Source organism: Macaca nemestrina, chromosome 6 (assembly GCF_043159975.1).
Source record: "Macaca nemestrina isolate mMacNem1 chromosome 6, mMacNem.hap1, whole genome shotgun sequence".
In the NCBI taxonomy this organism is placed as follows: Eukaryota; Metazoa; Chordata; class Mammalia; order Primates; family Cercopithecidae; genus Macaca; species Macaca nemestrina.
The window spans coordinates 16,287,258-16,312,352 of NC_092130.1; positions in this window are offsets into that span (position 1 = coordinate 16,287,258).

Genomic DNA, 25,095 nt, shown 5'->3' on the forward strand with positions numbered 1-25,095 from the left:
GAGTCCCAAGCCTCAATTCTTACATTCTGTGAACCTGCAGGCTTAATACCATATGGAAGCTCCCAAAGCTTATGGCTTGTACCCTCTGAAGTAGTGGCCCAAGCTATACCTAGGCTTCTTTCAGCCAAGGCTAGAGCTGGAGCAGCTGGGATCCAGTGAGCAGTGTCGTGGAGCTGTGCATAGCAGTGCGGTGCTGGACTCGGCCCATGAAACCATTTTTCCCTCCTAAGCTTCTGGGCCTGTGATAGGAGGGCCTGCACTAAGGTCTCTGAATGCCTTTGAGGCCTTTTCACCTTTGTCTTGGATAGTAGCACTTGGATCCTTTTTTCTTATGCAAATTTCTGCAGCCTACTTGAATTTCTTCCCTGAAAATGGGCTTTCGTTTTCTACCACATGGCCAGGCTGCAAATTTTTCAAACTTTTACACTCTGATTACTTTTTAAATATAACTTTGAGTTTTATGTCATTTCTTTGCTCAGTCATATGAACTTATGCAGTTAGAAGCAGCTGGGTATCCCTTGAATGCTTTCATGCTTAGAAATTTCTTTTGCCAGATACCCTAAATCTCCACTCTGAAGGTCAAAGCTCCAGAGATCCCTAGAACACGGGCAAAATGCAGCCAGACTTTTTACCAAAGCAGAGTAAAAGTGACCTTTACTTTAGTTCCCAATAAGTTCTTTATTTCCATCTGAGACCTCCTCAGCCTGGACTTCATTGACCATATTACCATAAGAATTTTGGTCATACCAGTTCAATAAGTCTCTAGGAAGTTCCAAATTTCCCTTCATCTTCTTGTCTTTTTCTAAGCCCTCCAAACTACTTCAACCTCTGCCCATTACCCAGTTCCAAAGTTGCTTCCACATTTTCAGATATCTTTACAGCAATGCCGTATTCCTCAGTACCAATTTTCTGTATTTGTTCTTACACTGCTATAAAGAAATACCTGAGACTGAGTAATTCATACATTAAAAAAGGTTTAATTGACTTACAGTTTTGCAGACTGTACAAAAAGCATGATGCTAACATCTGCTCAGCTTCTGGGGACGCCTCAGGAAAACTTACAATCATGGTGAGGGCAAAAGAGGAAGAAGCACTTCAGACAGTTGGAGAAGGAGCAAGAGAGAGAGGGGCGAAGTGCTACACACTTTTAAACAAACATCTTGTGAGAACTCATTAACTACCGTGAGAACAGCACCAAAGGGATGGTGCTAAATCATTCACGAGAACTCCACACCCATGATCCAATTACCTCCCACCAGGCCACACTGCTAACACTGGGGATTACAATTCAATATGAGATTTGAGATTTGAGCAGGGACACATATCCAAACCATGTCATTACTCATCTCTGGTAAAACTGTATTTTGTAGATAAGTAAATCTATAATTTTTTTTTTACTATTTGATGGGGACCAGAGGAGGAAGTCAAAGGCAGCAAAAAGACACTCTAAGATCATGCAGTTCCAAATAACATTAAAGACAGTAAGTTACAGGGAAGCAAAACATCTAGTAATAAATTGGCAGCACTTTTTCTCCTGAAGTCTATAAATCTATAAAGGCATGAAGCAGTAATTCTTGATAAGTTGATGTGCCATTGAAAATAGTGGGATTTTGGCCAGACACAATGGCTCACGCCTGTAATCCCAACGCTTTGGGAGTCTGAGGTGGGCAGATCACTTGAGCTCAGCAGTTCAAGACCAGCCTAGGCAATGTAGTGAGACCTTGTCTCTACAAAAATATAAAAATTAGCAAGGCATGGTGATGCATGCCTGTAGACCCAGCTATTCAGGAAGCTGTGTTGGAAGGACTGCTTGAGCCTGGGAGGTCATGGCTGCAGTGAGCATTGTTCACACCACTGCACTCCAGCATGGGTGACAAAGTAAGACTGTCACAAAAAAAAAAAAAAGGAAAGAAAAAAGAAAAAGAGACTACTGGGATTTTATTATCTACAAACATATATATACACACATATATATGTATGGATATACACATATCTATATATGTGTATATGTATACATATATGTTTGTGTGTATATGTATACATATATACATGTATATGTATACATACATACATATATATGCATACATACATATACATATACACACAAAAACATACATATGTTAGTTTCAAATTTGTAGATAATAAAATCCCACTATTCTCTTTTTCTTTTTTCTTTTTCTGAGACAGGGCCTATATATGTATTTGTATTGCCAGAAATGACAAGTTGTCTCATTCTAGGGTGTATAACATAGGAGAAAGTAATGAGGTAAGAGCAAATTGATATATTTTATAGTTGAAAAATTAAAAGGGGGGATGAAGGAGGGAGGGAGGGAAGAAGGGAAGAAGAGAAGGAAGAAAATAAAAGAAGAGAAAACCCCTTCCTTAAATGGTGTGGGACCAGTAGAAAAGGCTAATTCAAGGATGAGCAAGAGGACAAGAGCCTAATGGGAAAGTCTGGTTTGTTACCAAGTCTACACCTAAGACCTAAGAAGGTCTGGTATTGGAAAACATACGTATTCCTTATATATAGCTAAGTCCAAGTCCTGTGCTGGTCTCTGAGAATATAGCAGGCAAAAAAAAAAAAAAAAAGCAAAACACGCCAATGCTCCTGTCCTCAGGGAGTTTAAATCCTAGTAAAGGGGAAAGATAATAAACACAAACTATGATATAATATCTCACTTGGGAATAAATACTATCAGGGAAAAACAGTAAGAGAATAAGGACTAATTGGGAGGAAAGAAGGTATCCATCAAGATAGGACATGAGCAAAGACCTGAACAAAAGGAGCAAGCAAGTCCTGGGGCCAGCTGGAGGCAGGGTGATCGAGACACAGGGAAGAGTCAATGCAAGGAGGGAAGCAATGATGTTCCTTATGTGTGGAAAGGACATGACGGAGCCCAGTGTGGCTGTAGAATGAGTCAGGAATAGGAAAGGAAGTCAAGAGAGGTTAGAAGCGGAGCAGGCTGCAGACTGTACAGAGGTTATGGAGGGCTTTGGATTTTACTGCGAGGTGGGAAGCCATTAGAGTGTTTTGAGCGAAGGAATGACATGTTATGACATGTGCTTTAGAAAGACTTTTCTGCCTGCTGCAAAGAAACTGGACTGTGGAGTGACAAGGGTAGAAGCAGGAGAACAGTTAGGAGGGTTTCATATGTATATTTCTCTGTGGATGACTGCAGGTACTGCTTTCCAGATAACAAAGGGGATTAGTTATAATTCATTTGCCAAAGTGATTCCAGGCAGATCATGTCATGTTAACTTTTTAAATGTGTTATTTTATTGTAAAAACACGTTTAAAATGTTTAAGGCAAAAAGTCATCTACAATAAAGTCGCCTAATCAAATAAATGTTTTTGTCAATTTTCTTCCCAACCATTTCATGTATTTATGTCTATTTCCATATATGCAGTAATTTTGTAAATAAAATTACATAATCTATACTTTTACCTTCACATTTAACATTTCATCACATGTATCTTCCTATTCTAAGTGTTTTGTTTCCCTCTCTATATTTCTTATTTTCTAATTGGTTTCCTCTTCCTCCAATAACCACATGATACTTCCATATCTTTCTTGATACATAAACATTTCCTCTTTGAAATATTCTACTCTCTAAAAATATTGTTTTGCCTTCATAAAATATATTGTGATTCTTTCTGACACCCATAATTTTACTTGCTAGAGGTCTAAGGTTTTAATGAATTAATTCTTGATTTTAAAAAAAAGTATCTGAACTATTTGAAGGACAAACAAAAGTATGTAGGTATTTAGTCACATTACTGAAGGCAAATCTGTTTAAATGTGGTATTTCTTTTTTTTTTCTTTTTTCTTTTTTTTTTTTTTTTTTTTTTTTGGCACATTTGCTGTCTGGGTCATCAACTCCCATTCTCTTTCCTCTTTCAAACTCTCCCTGCAGCTCATTTCAAAGGGGAATGGTGTGTTTGTAAATACATTTGCTATTTAAAATGTATTCCAAGAATGGTTTTAGTGAAGCTTATTACTAGAATTGCATTTGCATTACTAAGTAATAAGTATTTACTTGAAGTACTGTTTGTGCATGGCCATCTGGTTTAATAATACATCCAAGGTTGAGACAGCTCCCCAGGGCTCCACAACTCACTGAGATCTTTGAGAGGGCACAACTAAACCAGCAGACCCAGAATTTGAAAATACACAGCTTCTAAACTGCTTGTTGGCCCTGAATGCAGCTTTTCTCCCTTTGGAAATTATAATAACAGAGAGTTAAAAGTGTAGGGTCCAAGATATTTTATTTAGTCTTTAGTCCCAATAATCAATATTTGGGGGAGAACATTAATGCTGTGATATTTTAAACATTTCATTTTCCTAACTATATTCTGATTATATTATTTGAACAAAGGACAAATGTGCTGGGAGAAATATGTATTTTCTTACAATTTTACAGGACATAATTATTGGGTGCAGTAGAAGGAGTTAATTCATTTTTGTGGTATTCAGTTACAAAATATATTAATCACTATTTGCAAAAGAAATAATTCAGTTAAATAAGTCTCTTCCAAAAATGTTCTCTTCCTCTGAAATATTGTAGAAATTGATATGGCTTGGCTCTGTGTCCCTACCCAAATCTCATCTTGAATTTTACTCCCATAAATCTCATATATTGTGGGAGGGATCCAGTGAGAAATAATTTGAATCATGGGGTAGATCCCCCCTTACTGTTCTCTTGGTAGTAAATAAGTCTCATGAGATCTGATGGTTTTATCAAACATTTCTGCTTTTGCATTTTCCTTGTTTTCTCCTGCTGCCACAATGTAAGAAGTGCCTTTCACCTCTTGCCATGATTCTGAGGCCTCCCCTTACTGAACTGTAAGTCCAGTTAAACCTCTTTTTCTTCACAGTTTCAGGTATCTGTTTGTTAGCAGTGTGAAAACAGACAAATACAGTAAATTGGTACCAGGAGTGGGGTGTTGCTGAAAACATGCCTGAAAATGTGGAATCGACTTTGGAACTGGGTAACAAGCAGAGGTTGGAACACTTTGGAGGGCTCAGTATAAGACAGGAAAAAGTGGGAAAGTTTGGAACCTTCTAGAGACTGAATGGCTTTGACAAAAATGCTGATAGTGATATGAACAATAAGGCTGAGGTGGTCTTAGATGGAGAGGAGGAACTTGTTGGGAACTGGAGCAAAGGTGACTCTTGTTGCTTTAGCAAAGAGATTGGTGGCATTTTGCCCCTGCCCTAGAGATTTGTGGAACTTTGAACTTAGAGGGATGATTTAGGGTATCTGGCAGAAGAAATTTCTAAAGAGCAAAGCATTCAAAAGGTGACTTTGGGTGCTGTTAAAAGTATTCCATTTTAACAGGGAAACAGAGCATGAAAGTTCAGAAAATTTGCAGCCTGACAATGCAGTAGAAAAGAAAAACCCATTTTTCGAGGAGAAATTCAAGCCAGCTACAGAAATTTGCTTAAGTAGCAAGGAGCCTAATTTAATCCCCAAGACAATGGGGAAAGTGTCTCCAGGGCTTGTCAGAGACCTTCACAGCGGCCCCTCCCATCACAGGCCTGGAGACCCAGAAGGAAAAGGTGGATTCATGGGCCAGGCCCAGGGTCCCCATGCTATGTGCAGCCAAGGGACTTAGTGCCCTGTGTCCCAGCTGTTCCAGCCATGGCTGAATAGGGCCACATAAAGCTCTGGCTCTGGTTTCAGAAGCTGGAAGCTCCAAACCTTGAGAGCTTCAATGAGATGTTGGGCCTTTGGGTGCACAGAAGTCAAGAATAGAGGTTTGGGAACCTCTGCCTAGATTTCAGAGGATGTGTGGAAATGCCTGGATGCCCAGGCAAAAGTTTGCTGCAGGAGTGGAGTCCTCGTGGAGAACCTCTGCTAGGGCAGTGCAAAAGGGAAATGTGGGGTTGGAGCCTCCACACAGAGTCACTACTGGGGTACCACCTAGTGGAACTGTGAGAAGAGGACCACTGTCCTCCTGACCTCAGAATGGTAGATCCACTGACAGTTTGCACTGAGCACCTGGAAAAGCTGCAAACACTCAACGCCAGCCTGTGAAAGGAGAAGAGGACCACTGTCCTCCTGACCTCAGAATGGTAGATCCACTGACAGTTTGCACTGAGCACCTGGAAAAGCTGCAAACACTCAATGCCAGCCTGTGAAAGGAGCCAGGAGGGGAGCTACAACCTGCAAAGCCACAGGGATGGAACTGTACAAGACTATGGGAAACTACCTCTTGCATCAGTGTGACCTGGATGTGAGACAGGAAGTCAAAGGAGATAATTTTGGAGATTTAACATTTGACTGCTCTGCTGGATTTTGGACTTGCATGGGGCCTATAACCCCTTTGTTTTGGCCAATTTATCCCATTTGGAACAGCTGTATTTACCCACTACCCATACCATCATTGCATCTAGGAAGTAACTAGCTTGCTTTTGATTTTATAGGTTCATAGGTGGAAGCGACTTGCCTTGTCTCAGATGAGACTTTGGATTGTGGACTTTTGGGTTAATGTTGAAATGAGTTAAGACTCTGGGGGACTGCTGGGAATGTATGATTGGTTTTGAAATGTGAGGACATGAGATTTGGAGGGGATAGGGGTGGAATGATATGGTTTGGCTCTGTGTCCCCACCCAGATCTCATCTTGAAATTTACTCCCAAATCTTCCATTATTGTAGGATGGATCTGATGGGAGATAATTTGAATCATGGGGGTGGTTTCTCCATACTGTTCTCATGTAGTGGATAAGTCTCAAGAGATCTGATGATTTTATCAAGGGATTTTGCTTTTGCATCTTCCTCATTTTATCTTGCTGCCACCATGTAAGAAGTGCCTTTCATCTCCCACCATGATTCTGAGGCCTCCCCAGCCATGTGGAATTGTGAGTCCAATTAAACCTCCTTTCCTTCCCAGTCTCAGGTATGTCTTTATCAGCCATGTGAAAATGGACTAATACAGAAATGTAATCTGCAGGTTTTATATTATTTTCTATTGCTTTTGGGGAAGCTAAAAAAAAAAAACCTGTATATAAGTTTCCAAATTAGGATTATACATTTAGATATGGATAAACACATGAATATGTATATATGTGATGTGTATACATACATACATATATATATGCATGCACACTTATTTTTTCTAAGAACTTTCCAGAACAAATAGTTTGTGTTTAATATTTTATTCTTGACACCCACTACTAATATTCTCCAGATAAACCCATAAGCAAGTATTTGGAAGAACAGTCAACAAAATATTTTTCATTACATTATCCTGTTACTGAAAGTTTGTTCGTTTCATTTCTTCTGATGAAAAAAAATCAATGAGCAAATATATAATGTCAGTCAGCCTCCCTCTGAGATCTTTTATAAAGACTTTACTTTTTGCTTCAAGTACATGATTAAGTAGTGCCCTCTGTCCTTAGTATGTACAATACACTAAAAGACCTGAATTCAGTCCTTTAATCATAAATGCTTAAAGGAAACAGCCTGTTCTGTGTTCTCTAGATATGTTATCAGCTGTACCTTGAAAAACGACTTTCTATTTTAGAAACTGAATTTCCAAAAAGAATTATCATGAACAGAAGATCTAGCTGAGAGAAGCTCTTACCCAGTAGAACCTGAATAAATTAATTCCCTGGTTATAAAGATCCTTGATTCCTCTTCACATTTGACTTACATATTTAACCAAAAACAAAGAAACAATTTATAGCCAAACCAAGTGTCTCTATAAATCCTTCAAAGAATTAAGGCTGAAAACTAAACTTATCTAGCCCATTTACATCACAAAAAGCAGGCTCATAACTCATGATTTTTTAACACCAAGCAATGCTTAATAAAATTCTAATTAGACATCTAAAGGTTCATCATGCTACACTGACCAGAGAAAAATTAGGGGGTATCAAGCGATTTTTTATAATACCTGGTTTCTCTCATGAATTTTAGGAATATTATATGAATTATTGTTACTATACTCAGGAAAAACCACCAGAGTTCGATGTCCTGTTTAGGAACTTGAGTTCTTTAAAAATATTTTTTAAATATAAATTTTAGTTTCTATTTTTTGTCAACTACAGTAGGCAAAAGAATGTTTTCAGAAGATTAGTCTGAGACCCTAGTAAACAAACATTTCTAACATTTGTGCTATTTTGGCTCTGGTTAGACAAAATTAAAGTAGACTATTACTGGTCTATTTCAGGATTAGGGAACAGAAGCAGAGGTTAAAGAGAAAAGAAAAATTGCAGAAATGCAAAGAAATCAGTTAAGCAGTGTGAAATTGCCACTTCCCAATAGGTTCTCATTGATGGAGAAATGTGTTCAGGCTTACACTTATTAGCAGAAGCTCTTCTTTTTGTCACCAGTTAAATTGTTTCCTATACATAGCCAAAACAAAACAAAAAACCCAAGTAGGAAGATGTACATGGTGTTTCTTCCCATATAAAACTTTATCCCATGAGCTAATATGTCTGTTCTACTAATATAGTTTAGGTAGACATTCTTAATTCTTCTTAATTATATCAGATTAAAGCCTGATAAATCTATCAGATCTTAATTTTTAATATTCTGAATGTTTATGCCCTTTACCCCAAATTTATGTGTTAAATCCTAACTCCAAATGTGCTGCAATTTGCAACTGGGGCCTTTAGAAGGTGATTAGATCATGAGGGAGGAGCTCTCATAAATGGAATTATTGCCCTTAGAAAAGATATCTCATGGAGCTCCCTTTTATTTCTGCCATGTGAGGACATCTATGAACCTTTTGCCAGGGCTTTGATCTTGGACTTCCCAACCTCTGAAACTGTGAGAAATAAATTTCAGTAGTTAATAAGTCACCCAGTCTATGTTATTTTTGTGATAGCAGCTCAAATGAACAAAGACAGAGCTATTTTGAAGGGTAATGCCTAGGAAAATATTTTCGCCATTATACGTAATTAGTTCCCTTGCAGCTTCTGCAAAATAGCAAACTACAGAACAACTTAATCACACTGAAAAAAATTCTTACCATGCCCCTCAGCTTTCAACCTGGCTCTTCTTGTTCAACTGTTGATATTTTAGTCATTCCCAAGCAAAACCTATTCAGTTAAAAAATATTTTGCTGTGCAGAAGCTCTTAGTGTAAATAGATCCCATTTGTCAATTTCGGCTTTGGTTGCCATTGCTTTTGGTGTTTTAGACATGAAGTTGTTGCCCATGCCTATGTCCTGAATGGTATTGCCTAGGTTTTCTTCTAGAATTTTTATGGTTTTAGGCCTTACGTTTAAGTCTTTAATCCATCATGAGTTAATTTTTGTATAACATGCAAGGAAGGGGTCCAGTTTCAGTTTTCTGCATATGGCTAGCCAGTTTTTCCAGCACCATTTATTAAATAGGGAATCCTTTCCCCATTGCTTGTTTTTGTCAGCTTTGTCAAAGATCAGATGGTTATAGATGTGTGGTGTTATATCTGAGGCCTCTGTTCTGTTCCTTTGGTCTATGTATCTGTTTTGGTACCAGTACCACGCTGTTTTGGTTACTGTAGACTCGCAGTATAGTTTAAATTCAGGTAGCGTGATTCCTCCAGTTTTGTTCTTTTTGCTTAGGATTGTCTTGGCTATGCGGGCTCTTTTTTGGTTCCATATGAAGTTAAAGTAATTTTCTCCAATTCTGTGAAGAAAGTCAATGGTAGCTTGATGGGGATAGCATTGCATCTATAAATTACCTTGGGCAGTATGGCCATTTTCACGATATTGATTCTTCCTATCCATGAGCATGGAATGTTTTTCCATTTGTTTGTGTCTTCTTTTATTTCCTTGAGCAGTGGTTTGTAGTTCTCCTTGAAGAAGTCCTTCACATCCCTTGTAAGTTGGATTCCTAGGTATTTTATTCTCTTTTTAGCAATTGTGAATGGGAGATCACTCATGATTTGGCTCTCTGTTTGTCTGTTATTAATGTATAGGAATGTCTGTGATTTTTGCACACTGATTTTGTATCTTGAGACTTTGCTGAAGTTGCTTATCAGCTTAAGGAGATTTGGGGCTGAGATGATGGGGTTTTCTAAATATCCAATCATGTCATCTGCAAATAGACACAATTTGACTTCCTCTTTTCCTATTCAAATACTCTTTATTTCTTTCTCTTGCCTGATTGCACTGGCAAGAACTTCCAATACTATGTTGAATAGGAGTGGTGAGAGAGGGCATCCTTGTCTTGTTCCAGTTTTTGCCCATTCAGTATGATATTGGCTGTGGGTTTGTCATAAATAGCTCTTATTATTTTGAGATATGTTCCATCAATACCTAGTTTATTGAGAGTTTTTAGCATGAAGGGGTGTTGAATTTTCTTGAAGGCTGTTTCTGCATCTATTGAGATAATCATGTGGTTGTTTTCATTGGTTCTGTTTATGTGATGGATTATGTTTATTGATTTGTGTGTGTTGAACCAGCCTTGCATCCTAGGGATGAAGCTGATTTGATCATGGTGGATAAGTTTTTTGAGGTGCTGCTGGATTTGTTTTGCCAGTATTTTATTTAGGATTTTGGCATTGATGTTCATCAGGAATATTGGCCTGAAATTTTCTTTTTTTGTTGTGTCTCTGTTTTGGTATCAGGATGATGTTGACCTCATAAGATGAGTTAGGGAGGATTCCCTCTTTTTCTATTGTTTGGAATAGTTTCAGAAGGAATGGTACCAGCTCCTCTTTCTACCTCTGATAGAATTCGGCTGTGAATCCCTCTGGTCCTGGACTTTTTTTTGGTAAGGAGGCTAATAATTACTGCCTCAGTTTCAGAATTTGTTAGGCAACCTACAGAATGGGAGAAAAAGTTTGCAATCTATCCATCTGACAAAAGGCTAATATCCACAATCTACAAAGAACTTAAACAAATTTACAAGAGAAAAAATAAATGACCCCATCAAAAAGTGGGCAGAGGATATGAACAGACACTTCTCAAAAGAACACACTTATGCAGCCAACAAGCATATGAAAAAAAGCTCATCATCACTGGTCATTAGAGAAATGCAAATCAAAACCACAATGAGATACCATCACATGCCAGTTAGAATGGCAATCATTAAAAAGTCAGGAAACAAGAGATGCTGGAGAAGATGTGGAGAAATAGGAGCACTTTTACACTGTTGGTGGGAGTGTAGATTAGTTCAATCATTGTGGAAGACAGTAGGACGATCCCTCAAGGATCTAGAACCAGAAATACCAGTTGACCCAGCAATCCCATTACTAGGTATATACCCAAGCAATATAAATCATTCTACTATAAAGACACATGCTCACATACATTTATTGAGGCAGTATTCACAATAGCAAAGACTTGGAACCAACCCAAATGTCTATCAATGATAGACTGGGTAAAGAAAATGTGGCTCATATACACCATGGAATACTATGCAGCCATAAAAGAGAATGAGTTCATGTTCTTTGCAGAGACATGGATGATGCTGGAAACCATCATTCTCAGCAAACTAACACAAGAATAGAAAACCAAACACTGCATGTTCTCACTTATAAGTGGGAGTTGAACAATGAGAACACATGGACACAGTGAGGGGAACATCACACACTGGGGCCTGTTGGGGGGTGAGGAGATAGGGGAGGGATAGCATTAGGAGAAATACCTAATAAAAGTGACGGATTGATGGGTGCAGCAAACCACCAAGGCCTGTGTATACCTATGTAACAAAACTGCATGTTCTGCACATGTACCTCAGAACTTAAAGTATAATTGACATAAGCAAAATCTAATGTTTTTTATATGTTCCAAATTATTCTAAATATACAACAGAATTTTAATCAAAGGTGGTAATATGTTATTTATAGTCCTTTATATTTATTTCTTTAAAATTTCAATAATTGTCCTAAAAATGTAAACGCATGCTTTAAAATAATTTCATAAGTATGAAAACATGGGTTGCTCCTGTTCAATTTGAAATTACTCTTATGTTGGTTCATATTTGTAAAATTGTAATTTTCATCATTATTTATTTTTTCCTGCTGGTGTTCTGAAAGGTATATGAGTGAGAAGCAGCTAATATATCTCTATCAAGAACATGTTTTGGAAATTAGGCAGATTCAGAAAGGTATCATAGAAATTTTTTAAAGATTATTAACTATGCTCAGTTCTGCCATTTCAAGCTCTGTGGCCCCAATTCAGTTATTTAAGCTCTTTGTGACTTTGTTTCTCAATTTTAAAATGTGTGTAATAATAGTATCTGGTTCATAGGTGCTATGGACTGAATTGCATTCCTCCAAAATTGGTATGTTGATTCTTCAAACCACAATAAGACAGTGTTTGGAGATGGAGCTTTTGGGAGTTACTTACAGTTAGATGAGGTCATGAGGGTAGTAACCTCATGATGAAATTAATTCCCTTATAAGAAGGTACATGAGAAAACTCTCGCTTTCCCTCTCCATTTCTCTTTCTCTACCTCTGCTCCCTACCTCATTCACACAACAAGGTAAAGCCATGTGAACACACACCTACAATGCAGGAAGAGAGCCCTCCCCAGAACCCGACCATCCTGGCACGACGATCTCGGACTTCCAGACTTCAGAAGTGATCGAAAATAAATTTCTGTTGGCTAAGCACCTTGTCTATGATATTTTGTTACTGAGACAGCCAAATGCCTAGGCAGATAAAAAGCGGTCCCCAGAGAATCTCCTACCCGCCCCTCAAGTGTTTACATCCCAGGCTTTTGTGCAGATGAGGGAACCTGCCCAGGACTCCTCTGGGCATGCCCACAGCAAACTGGAGCTTGTGGGCTGGGGGAAGTGGGTGGAGCCACAGAGAATTTACGCCATTTGCAGGGGTGGAGCTTGCTCTCCAGCTCCTATAGTGACCTGGGAATCAATCTGTGAGGTGGGAGACCTGTCAGCAAGAGTCAGTTTTGCTCTCCTGAGGTTTTTTTTTTCCCTTTCCCCTGCTTTTTGCCCAATAAAATCCTGCTCTACTCACCCTTCAACGTGTCTGCATGCCTAAATTTTCATAGTCATGTGACAAGATCCTAGTTTTAGCTGAACAAAGGAGCAGAATTCTGCAATGTTATGGCAGCGTGGATTGTTCCTATAAATATTGATATTATATTTATAACTATATATTTATATATATGATATAAATATAAACTGAGTCCGTTGATGTAAAATGCTTAGAACAACCTGGAACATATATGTTTTAACAATTATTATTATTATTATTATTATTATTTTCATTTTTTTGAGACAGAATCTCGCTCTTGTTGTCCAGGCTGGAGTGCAGTGGCACCATCTCGGCTCACTGCAACCTCTGCCTCCTGGGTTCAAGCTAGTCTCCTGCCTCAGCCTCCCTAGTAGCTGGGATTACAGACGCACACTACCACGCTCAGCTAGTTTTTCTGGTTTTAGTAGAGATGGGGTTTTGCCATGTTGGCCTGGCTGGTGTTTTAACAATTATTATTTGGCATCTAGACGCAAATTTTATAAAATCTGAGAACATCAAGATTCATCTGTACTTTTCTCTTACAGTTGCCAGCAACTGGTTTCCCCAAGAATTATCTAAGGCTATCAAAGTGGCTTTTCCTGTGTCTGACAATGGACACATAATTAGCCACACACCTAGATCTCACAACTCTCAACACATAATTTCAGAAAGCAGCATTCAAGGTGCAACTTTAGAGTTAAAATATTAAAATACTAACAAACTGTATTTCTATTGAGCTCATTTCATTCTTCTAATAAAATGTGTCTAGTTATTTTCATTATAACCATCATGCAAGGGCAAAATCCCTTATAAATAAACATACACAAATATATGTACATATATAAAAATGTATATTCATAATACACACACACACACACACACACACACACACACACACACACACACACCCCAGAGCTCAAAAAGTTAGTCAAAGAAAGATTTTCATTACCTGGTTAGTAAGACATTTTTGGTCTCTAGAAACAAAACTGTTTCCTGAGGGTTACTTCTATGGAAACCTGCAAAGCATCTGCCCCAGGTGCTAGCAGAAATTGCATTAGTAGTTTTTAAGTGTGTCTGTGGGGAGTGTTTTGAAGGCAAACATATTTTAAATAGTTCTTAATGCCTGTGGGTGTAGCAAGTAATGAATGTGTTTTTTCAAACTATTCATTACCTGCCCTTAATGACAGACACATTTCAGGGAATTCCTTTCAATTTTTATTTACTAAAGGGAGCTTTTTAAACTTTTTTATTGTGAGAAATGAATGTACATATAATCAAGCTGTGCATTTCTTTGAGATATCCTTTTCTGTGTGTGTTCCTATGGCCAGACTTCCGTCCCCTTATCATGACAATTCTGAATATTCTTCACACTTTAGTTTCCCTCTCCTTCAATCTGAGACACAATATAAAGTAATAGTAAGTGCAGATATGTTTGCATTTAGGCTTACTAATTTAAATTTCAGGTCTTCTAATTTCTAGATAAGTGAATTGAGGAACGCTACTGAACTTTTGCATTTTTGCACAATGTTTATTCTGTCTTTCTTTCAGTGATGTCTCCTCCCTCATCACAAAATACAATTCCAATTGTTCTTTCAGTAACTGAGTTCCACCAGCACATAACCTGCCCTTTACTATGTAATCTTACCTCTGCACCAAACTAATAATAATCCTCCCTTCTATTGTTTATACCTTCTCTACATTTGCTTTTGTTTATGCAATTTTTCTTGCCTGCTATGTGGGCTTTTTTCTTATTTATAGGTCATCTCTTTATTTTTTTCATGAAAATGCCAATCTGCATAAATCTCATATATCCAGTTGATTTCACAGAGCCCCTTCTTGTACTATCACTCATAATGCTACTTAGTATGTTACCACTTTATACAGCACTTAGCAATTATGCATTGTTGAATTTAAGTTGATATTATTTCAGCAGAACTGTAATGGTTCTCAAGTGACCACAGATAATATAAGAAATTGGATAAGAAATATCCTTTACATTTCCTTTGTATCTCTCAGGACACAGCAGCATTTTCTCTGAGGATGAAATGGAAGAATGAGCTCTGCCTAGTATGTTACTCAATTTGTTTAATGTAGTTGACATTACTGCTGTTCCACTGCTACCTAATTTCTATCTCTTCCTGGGCATATGGTAGGATTGTTCTATCCCACCCTACTGAAGTGAACTGTGCTGATATAACATGCTTTGACCAGTAAAACGTGAACAAAATTTGCATGTGTAACTTTCAGATAGAAACATTCGTTTGTTCGGGCTCTACCTCTTCTCTCTTCCTCTGCCATTGTAACCACAGAAGCATGTGTTGATATGGATATTCAATGCCACACTTGTTTATGGAGGACAAGTGCATGGACAGTTTCCCAGAATCAAAATTCTGAGGAGGAAATAAACTTCGGGCTTTAAGCCATGGATATTTTTCATGGGACTTGTTTGTTATTGTAGCATAGCCTAACCTATCCTGACTGAACAGATAAAAAATGGCATATAAATCTATTTTATCCATCAATCCTTGGATGCCTTTCTGTATAATGAATTGATTGCATTTCTTGGTTTATCTTTAGTCACTAATTCATTCAGTAAAGATGTTTACATTTAAGGTTTACTATATGCATGGAACTAGACAAGTTGTTGAGGATAAAAATAATAAACTGAATAGCTGTGGTCCCTAATCTAATAGATATTCTTGTGTAAAAGACCCCCACCCACCAAAAGAAGAGAATGACAGAAAACAAAAATAATTCAACAAACAAAATGGTATGTAAAAGAAACAAGCAAGAGTCTAACAGAGAATACCAGAGAACTTATTTAGATATGGTGGTCAGAAAATCTTGTGATGGGGTGAAGTTTAATCTGGGCTCTAGAGGCTGAGCAGCAAGGAGTGCTATAAGAACTGAGGGTGGCCGGGCACAGTGGTTCATGCCTGTAATCCCAGCACTTTGAGAGGCCGAGGTGGGCAGATGATGAGGTCAGGAGATCAAGACCCATCCTGACTAACACGGTGAAACCCCGTCTCTACTAAAAATACAAAAAAATTAGCTGGGTGTGGTGGTGGGCACCTGTAGTCCCAGCTACTTGGGAGGCTGAGGCAGGAGAATGGCATGAACCCAGGAGGCAGAGCTTGCCACTTGCAGTGAGCCGAGATGGCACCACTGCACTCCAGCCTGGGCGACACAGCAAGACTCCATCTCAAAAAAACAAAACAAAACAACAACAAAAACAGAAAAAAAACCAAAAACAAACAAACAAAAAAACAACAAAGAACTGAGGGCAAGAGCACAGGAGAGCAGTGTGTGCAGGTGCTCTGAGACAGGTGAGAGCATTGCTGTTCAGAGAAACTCAGAGTATGGCTGTAATTAGGTACCATGTTTCCAGATTACTACCATTTTAACACTATATCTCTAAACCTAGAAGAGTCCCTGAATTTCCCAATGACATTTCTCTGTGGAAAGAACATTTAATGTCATCCACCATGAAGAATTCTTTCAACTCAATAATTTCATGGATTATGGGGAAAAATATTATTTTTTTAGAAAACTCAGAAAACAGGAAGAGATGTAATATACAAAAGGCTATTTACACATATATTTATAGAAAGCCTGAGCTGCAAGAAAGAAGACAGCAACATTATTCCACAGAGAAAATAAGTAGTTAAGTTGTGTAGCTTGACATTTATGGCTGTGGAGTTAGTTTTGCCTACATGACGGTGAACTCACTCCAATATAGAGAAATTGAAAAGAGTGCAATCTTAAATCACAGCTGCCATAAAAAAATAGAATTTTTTAAAACAAATCTCAAAACAAGTTGTTTAAATTCTTCTTTAATATTCTCAGCAAATAGTTGATCTCATCAATGATTCAAGAGTAAAAATGGATGAATTTTCTGTTTTATTGAAATGATGATCCTGGCTGAATAATGTAATTAATTAACTTCACACAGTGACCTTGAACATACGAAAAAAAACAATGTGGCTTTTCTGATAAGATCCAAGATTGCTTGTACATTTTTATAGCCTTTAAAAAAATTAGCTTTTTCTTTATCTGCTTCTAGAATTAAGATTTGTCAGCAGCCAATAGATAAATTTTTCACTTGATTTATTTTATACAGAAAATAAGAAGCTTTGAAAAGAATGTAAAAAAATGTTTTGAGTTGCTCTTTGTCAGCTTGATATTGTCTTTCTATCTATTTTTTGTTCTTGACCATTGCAAGCTTCTTCCACCAGTCTTCTAGGTTACCACAGTAGCAGAATCGCATGAATGATGTTTTTAAAACTCAAAACAAACATTTAATACCAAAGTCACACAAATGAATTGTATTTTTATTCATTCTTTCAATATGTATTGCATATTTGCTCCAGCTATTGGTGGTTATTATGCTCATGTTCAATTACATTGCAGATTGTATATTAATTTCATATTATTGTGAATATGACGGCAAACAAAAAATCCAAAAGATTTTGAATGGCTAGACAAATACATAAAATTTAAAAACATTTTGTTTTCTAAGTGTATGAATGTATAATTTTGAAAGATCCTATTTATTGATAAAAGTAGAGAAAAAAATCCAAAAGATTTTGAATGGCTAGACAAATATATAAAATTTAAAATTATTCTGAGTGTATGAGTGTATAATTTTGGAAGATCCTATTTATTGAAAAAGTAGGGGAAAAGGGGTGTATTTAGTCCTATCTGATCATTTTCTTTTCAAAACTTCTGATGTTTCCCAAATCATGGCTGTCTTTATTCTATTGAATGTCCCAACTATGTCTTGAGTAAATGGCCTAGCAATGGCTAAGGAAACAGCACAAAGCCTTTCAAAAACCAGTTGTTATCAATGAGTGACAAAGGAAAGAAAAGTGTTCAAATCCAGTCCCCTAAAGGTGGTTACATGCCCTGGACTTTTGAGATGAGGCGGACCAGTACATTTCCTCAACTCAGCTTCCCTGCCCGCTACTTTGTTTGTAGACAAGGGTTTTCAGGGTATCTTGCCTGTGGTTTTATTCACTTGACTTTGGAGTTAAAACTCTATGAGGCCAAGTGAGTATCTGGATTAGCATGACAGTGGTCTCTATGTCAGTGGTCAACACTTTCAGATACACAGTACATTGAGATCATTCATATTATAGTATTACGGTATTACTATTTGAGTGTTGAAGAAAATTCACAATCACTCTGTAAAACAAAGTTGGAAGAAATTTAAATAGAGCAAGTTGTAAGAGGGTGTAGTTGGGTCTATCTTTTAAAATCATAAAAAAATCTCTGCCTTTAATTTAGATTGTTAGTCCATTAACCTTTAAAGTAGTTAATTCTTTATTGATATGTTTGATTTGCTTCTACCATTTTATGTGTTTTCCATTATCACCTTTCTTTGGTTGTTGCTGTTGTTTCTTTGTGCTTGGATTTCTCTTGCTCACTTTCTAAGATTATTTACATATATTTTAAAATTCTACTTAAACTTTATATTGGCTTTTTAGTCGTGACAATTAGGTTATTGCTACAGAGATTATAATGTACTTGTTAACTTTCAATATCTTAGCTAAAGTTAATATTGTATCAGTTCATGTAAAATACAGAAATGCTGTGATTCTTTTTATTCTATATGAAAGAAACCTCAAAAGACAATGTTTACGATTGTGCCTTTAATTCATTGTGTGGTTTTTTTAAAAAAGAAAAGAAAACATAGAATTTTGTGTGTACCCACATATTTACTGTTTCCAGTTTTATTCTGAGGATTCAAGTTTTGATCTCAAGTCATTTTCCTGCAGCCTTTAGAATTTCCTTTGGGGCCTTTAATAGATCTGTTAGCAACACATTATCTTCATAATTTTTTTCATCTAAAGTGTCTCTGTTTCACCTTGATTCGTGAATATTATTTTCATTGGATATAGAATTCTAGGATAACATTGTTTTATTTCAGCATTTTAATAATGTTCACCATCTTCAGGGCCTCATAGCTTCTGATGGAAGCCAGTCATTAGTTAGATCATTTTATCCCCTTATGCAACGTTTTGGGTTTTTTGTTTGTTGTTTTGGCTGCTCTTAAGGTTTGCTCTTTAATTTTGGCTTCTGGTAATTTTACTACATTTTGCTTAAGCATAAACTTCTTAATGTGTATTTTCCTTGATATTTACCTAGCATCATTTATCTGTACATTTCTTTTTACATCAACTTTGAAAAACATTAAACTAGTATTTATTCAAATATATGTTCTGCTCCACTCGTCTTTCTTTCCTTCTTGTATTTCAGTCACAGCCCTGTTGGAACATTTGCATTACCTAACAGTTCTCAGATTCAGGTTCATGTTTTCAGTCTTTTTTCCTTTTTTCTGCATCTGGGATAATATCTTTCATTATATCTTCTTCAAATATGCTTACTATTTCCTTTGTCATCTGCATTTGGCTATTAAGTTCTTCCAGTGATTTTTAAAAATCTCAGAAAACATTTTTATTTATCTCTTGAGATTTTCTGTCTTTTCTTTCACTGTGTGCACATTTTATTATACTTCTTTTGAGATTGTTATTAAAGCTGTTTAAATTTCTTGTCTGCTCTTTTCAGTATCTGGTTCAGGGTTGAACCTAGCTGATTTTCTTTTCTCTTGAGAATGTTTATATAATTTTTTTGTTTAATTTTGGTTTATATTCTAGACATCACAAATATTAAGTGGAGGACATTCTAGATAATATTATTGTTCTATAAATACAGTTTCTTTTATTTTTGCTGGAAATTATGATGGCTGAACTTGAACTGTTAGCACTATTTCATGGGCCACTGCTCTGCTCTATATTCAGATATTTTGTCTTTAGCTGAACTTCATTGCATCTATTTCTAAGCCCATTATTCCAACATTTAGAAATTCTGTGTAAGCTGACCCTTGAACAAGATGAGTTTGAACTGCAAGTGTCCACTTATTTGCCATTTTTTCTTTAATAAATACATTTGATCCTCTATGTCTGTGGTTTCATAGCCCTGAATTCAACCAAAAGTGGACTGAAAATATGGTATCATGACATGTAAAAGGGATGAATGAAGAGAGCTGATTTTTGTATCTCTGTTTGGGCCAGCTGCAGGACTGGAACATGCATGCATTTTGGTATCTGTATTGGAGCAGGTACTGGAAGTTGCAGGTACCAAGGGACAACTGTATTAGATATTTTTAAAGAAATAAATTAATGCAGGCATACGTAAAGACCTCTGAATAACATTCCTCAATTATATTCTCTTCTAACACCTTCTAAATTTGGTCTGTTTTTATTGTTATTATACACATCATAATACATATAATCAATATATCATATATATCACAGAATATAATAATCAAATATCTGGGCACCCGTGGTCCAGTCAAGCTGATACATAAAATTAATCATTACACTAAAAGCACTAGAATAAATATTCTTTTATAGGTATTAGTTATTAACTAGTGATATACTTAAAACTAGAATTGCTATGTGAAAGCATATGTCCATCTTTAGCTTCACTAAATACTGCCAAATTGCTATCTAAAATAAATCAACTTGTACTCTCATTAGTGACAGATGAGAGTTTGAGAGTTTTCTTTCCTTCTTTTTTCCTTCCTTCCTTCTTTCCTTCCTTCCTGTTTTGTTTTGTTTTATTTTGTTTTGAGAGACGGGGCCTCGCCCTGTTGCCCAAGGTGGAGTGCAGTGATGCAATCATAGCTCACTACAGCCTCAAATTCCTGGGCTCAAGCAATCTCCCTAGCCTCAGCCTCCCAAATATATGGCACTATAGGTGTGAGCCACCACACCCAGCTAATTAAAAAAAATTTAGTGGGTAGACACAGAGTCTCACTATGTTGGCCAGGTTGGTCTTGAACTCCTGGCCTCAAGCAATCTTCCTGTTTCAGCTTCCCAGAATGCTGTGTTTACAAGCATGGGCCATTGCACTCAGTAGAGAGTTCTTTCTATTCATTCAACAATCTTCTAGTCTTGGCAGTCTTTTTAATTTTCATGTTTATGATGGATGATGAGGGTAGGAAGAGGACTGCAACTTTATTCTGGGGTGCTATGCTGCTGTTTTCCTAATCATTTGATTGGAGGAAGCAGACTTTGGGGGCTTTTTGTTGCTCTTGTTCTGTACCTATTGGGCATTTCTAGATTAAAGGATTCTCCATTAGCCAGCCCCTCGTCTATCCACATTTCTGAGTCATCTTATATTTGATTTATGTATAATTTACAGAGTTTTGGTTGTATTCAGTAGTAGGAATAGAGAGATATTGATCTACTCCATCTTGTTTCCTTTTATATGAAATTCACAATTAGTTTATGTCTTATGGAAAAACTAAATTGTGACTTTCACTGAAATCACATTGAGCTTAATTATCAACTTGAAGAGTTCTACTTTTATATTCCCAAAATGCTTTATAATTTGCTTTATCCAATTTTTGCATATATTTTACTAGATACATTCCTTTATATTTTTACCTTTTTTCCTAATAGAAGCTCATTTCTATTATTATTTTTAATTGGTTACTGTGGGTATGTAGGGATATTGCTAATATTTTACATAAATCATAGATCTTGCAAACTTGTGGACCTTTCTTAATAATGTGAATAGTTTATGTGTAAATTATCTTGGGGTTGATATGTTAGTTATTGTGTAATCTCTAAATAAGCACTGTTTTGTCTCTGACTTTTCAATTTTTCAGTACTTCTTTCTTCCTCTTATTGTATTTTCTAGTATACTCAGTACTATATTGATTTGAGGACATCTTTTTCTTATCCCTGATTTAAAAGAACACTAATGTTTTATTATTGTGTAGGGACAGTCTTTCATTAATCACAGTTAGCCATTCTTCCTCTTAGTCTGAACACATAGCATATATTTCACAAATCTAGAAACATTAGAACTGTTTTAAGGGAAAAGATGTAACTCATATGATCTAGTCAATGTAAGGGAGATTGCCTACAGGTGCATGCCTTATAAAATCAGTCCATTACCTAACAGAATGGTAAATTAAATAAAATCATTGATTGTAACTGTTGCCTCTTTTTCTCTTGATGCAAGTAATCACTTACTTTCTACATTTAATGGCTAGAATTATCACAGATAAACCAAGTATCAGTAGCTGAGATGATAGTAAATCCATATTAATCATTTTTTATACCATCAGTAACATAGATTAATTTTATTTTGAATATTTGTTTGCACATCTTAAATAGGCAAAAACCATTTTTATGTTGCAAGAGAGGAAAATTTTTCTGTCTGTAGTTTTCAATAGGTTGACGTATAAATATGTTTTAATTCAACTCAACACAGATGTCGGCTGGGGTCTTCTTGACTGTAAGATCGTTCAAGAACATTCCAAACACACATATTTAATACTTGAGAATTTCACAAGTTTTTTGCTAATATCTGGTGCTAAAGCATGGTTCATTTCCTTCATCCCTACTTGATATTATATTCTACCACCATGTCACAATTAGTACAAACCTTAGCCTTTATGCCTGATTAGACAAGAGAATTCATTGCATCAAGAATTTTATAAATTAGCTTGTAGGCTCAGATCACTTCAAATTCTACACTGAAGTCGCCTGACTTGCAGACCAAACATTATTCCTTATTATTTTTTTCTTTCCCTCTGGTGCAGAGCTGAAGCATCTACACGAAGTCCCTACATGTCCTGCCTCATATTTTGAAGTCGTCTGTAAAAATAACAAAATTGTTTCTATTTTCTCATATAAAATATATCACTTTTTAACCTACAAATTAATATTTTTTTCCAAAATAAAAGACGTTTAGAAACTTCTTTTTTTTCTTTGAGATAGAGTCTCGCTCTGTCACCCAGGCTGGAGTGCAGTGGTGTGATCTCCACTCACTGCAAGCTCTGCCTCCTGGGTTTACACCATTCTCCTGCCCCAGCCTCCTTAGTAGCTGGGACTACAGGCGCCCGCCACCTCACCCGGCTAGTTTTTTGTATTTTTTTTTAGTCGAGTCGGGGTTTCACTGTGTTAGTCAGGGTGGTCCTGATCTCCTGACCTTGTGATCCACCTGTCTTGGCTTCCCAAAGTGCTGGGATTATAGGCGTGAGCCATCACGCCTGGCCTAGAAACTTCTTACATATACATCTTTCACCATTTATCTAAAACACATTCAGTTTTGTGATAGTCTCATAGTCACATTTTTACAGTTGTTCAGTAGTACTAGAATAAAAACTTTTAAAAATTCTATAAAACTTTATTGTATCTCAGAGAATGACTCATATTATAATCATACTATAAAACATATTTTCAGAGCATTAACTCAGAGAAGAACATGACAGGAAATTGATAATGTATGCTGCTTGATGCTTTTTCATATATTGATTTACATGTAATTTGTCTGCAATTATTGTTTAAATACAATTCACTCTTTGCTAATAGGAGACAATTATCACCATTATACATAGTTCAGATTTCACAAAATGGTTTAAGCCAAGCCCAATGTTACCACCATTTTCTCTTGGAATGCTAAAAAGCATTTTAACACAAATGGAACAACAACATTTACTTGAGCATTGTAGTCATTTGTGTTGAGCTCTGCAATTCATCTGAGATCTTCTTTCTAATGTTTATCAACATAAGAGTGGGTATGCCTTGCGTATGACAAGAAGGGAGTGCTGATGGCCTGAAGACCATCACTTAGGTAGTTTCTGCCCATTACACTGTTTGTACATGGGATCACTATAACAATCATACTATAAGTATGATTTCCTATATTGCAAATCAAACATTTCACCTGCTTTGATTAAAATAGATTAAAGAATCCTGAAGCAAACCAAAGATCCTTTCGAAACTCCATGATTACTGCTCTAAATGAGCTCATGTGGGATGGAGATGCTCCTTCATTCTGCTTCATTCTCTATCTTCAAACTAGAGGCAATAATCAGATGCAATTATTAGAAGCCCTGACTTCATCATTCCTACCCAAGGGTGAAATGGCCTAGAGTCAGTGCTTTCAATTATGCTGGGTGGCCCAGGAATGGACAAGCTGATTTATAGATGGCTGTGCTTGGTTCTGCCCCAAAGGCCCCAGAGGAAATGCCTGGAGGAGAAGCTGAATCTCCCTATCAATTGGCTCTCTACTCTGTCACCAGCCACACAATTAAATAAAAAGCTGAGTCTGGAAGACAGATTTTTTTCTGTCTCTTTTACATTTATGATCCATTTTAAATCCCTCTGACGTTAAAATGAAAATTCCATAGGCACACTTGCATGTCCTCATTAAAGAATAAAAATTAAAGATGAAGTGACAGTTATCACTAAACCAACTACAGAGGAAACGCCCATAGAAATAACATACTCAGTCCAGATTTCAAGCAGTTTGGGCTGACAAATTACAAATGCAAGTTCCTTTTAGGAGACCTATATCAAAAGAAAGCTTAGTCACATACAATATATCCCATTCTGTTTTGATCAACTGAAATCATTCTTCCTATTTGGGGCTTCTCAAAACATTTGGTGTAGAATTCTTCTCTTTGACAATCTTGTGAGGGAGTCAATACATAAAAGAGTACACTGAAACAAATTTCAGTTCCTCTGGCTGTCACTGGGTGAAAAGTAGACCCCATCCATCCCCTGCCCCTGTGCTTGTTCCTCTCATTGCACACACACGCACGTGCACATGCACACACACACATTTCTCCAAGATATTTCATGGAAGCTGACTTTTAAAACAACTTTCTAAAATTTTGGACATAGTGAAAAATCCAGAACTGTATAATATAAAACCCACACCCAAAGGCCCATCTCTTTTCTTTATTTTCAAAGACATCAATTCTTTTCACATAAAGGAAGGAGGCAGAAAATAAAAAAAAAAAAATACTTTCAGTCCACAGTATGATAGGTGCCAAATCTTCTTTGAAACCAACCATAAACAATTCTGGCAAAAAGCAAGACACAAATGTCTATTTTCAAGTGAATATTTGCATGATTTCTTAAGACACTCCATGCTTAGATTTCTGGTTTTGATACAAGAAAAAAGGCTGCCTGAAAGCCAATTTTCTGCAGAGAAAGTTTTAATGGTAGAGAAGAGAAAGAGGGTGTTTAGAAAAAGAAATAAGAAATTTATAATGCCTAACTTGTAAAGAAAGAGAAAAGGTAATGAGAGTCCTAGATTCTACTGTAGAGATGTGATTTACTGTCTATAGCTAGAATTTTAAGAGA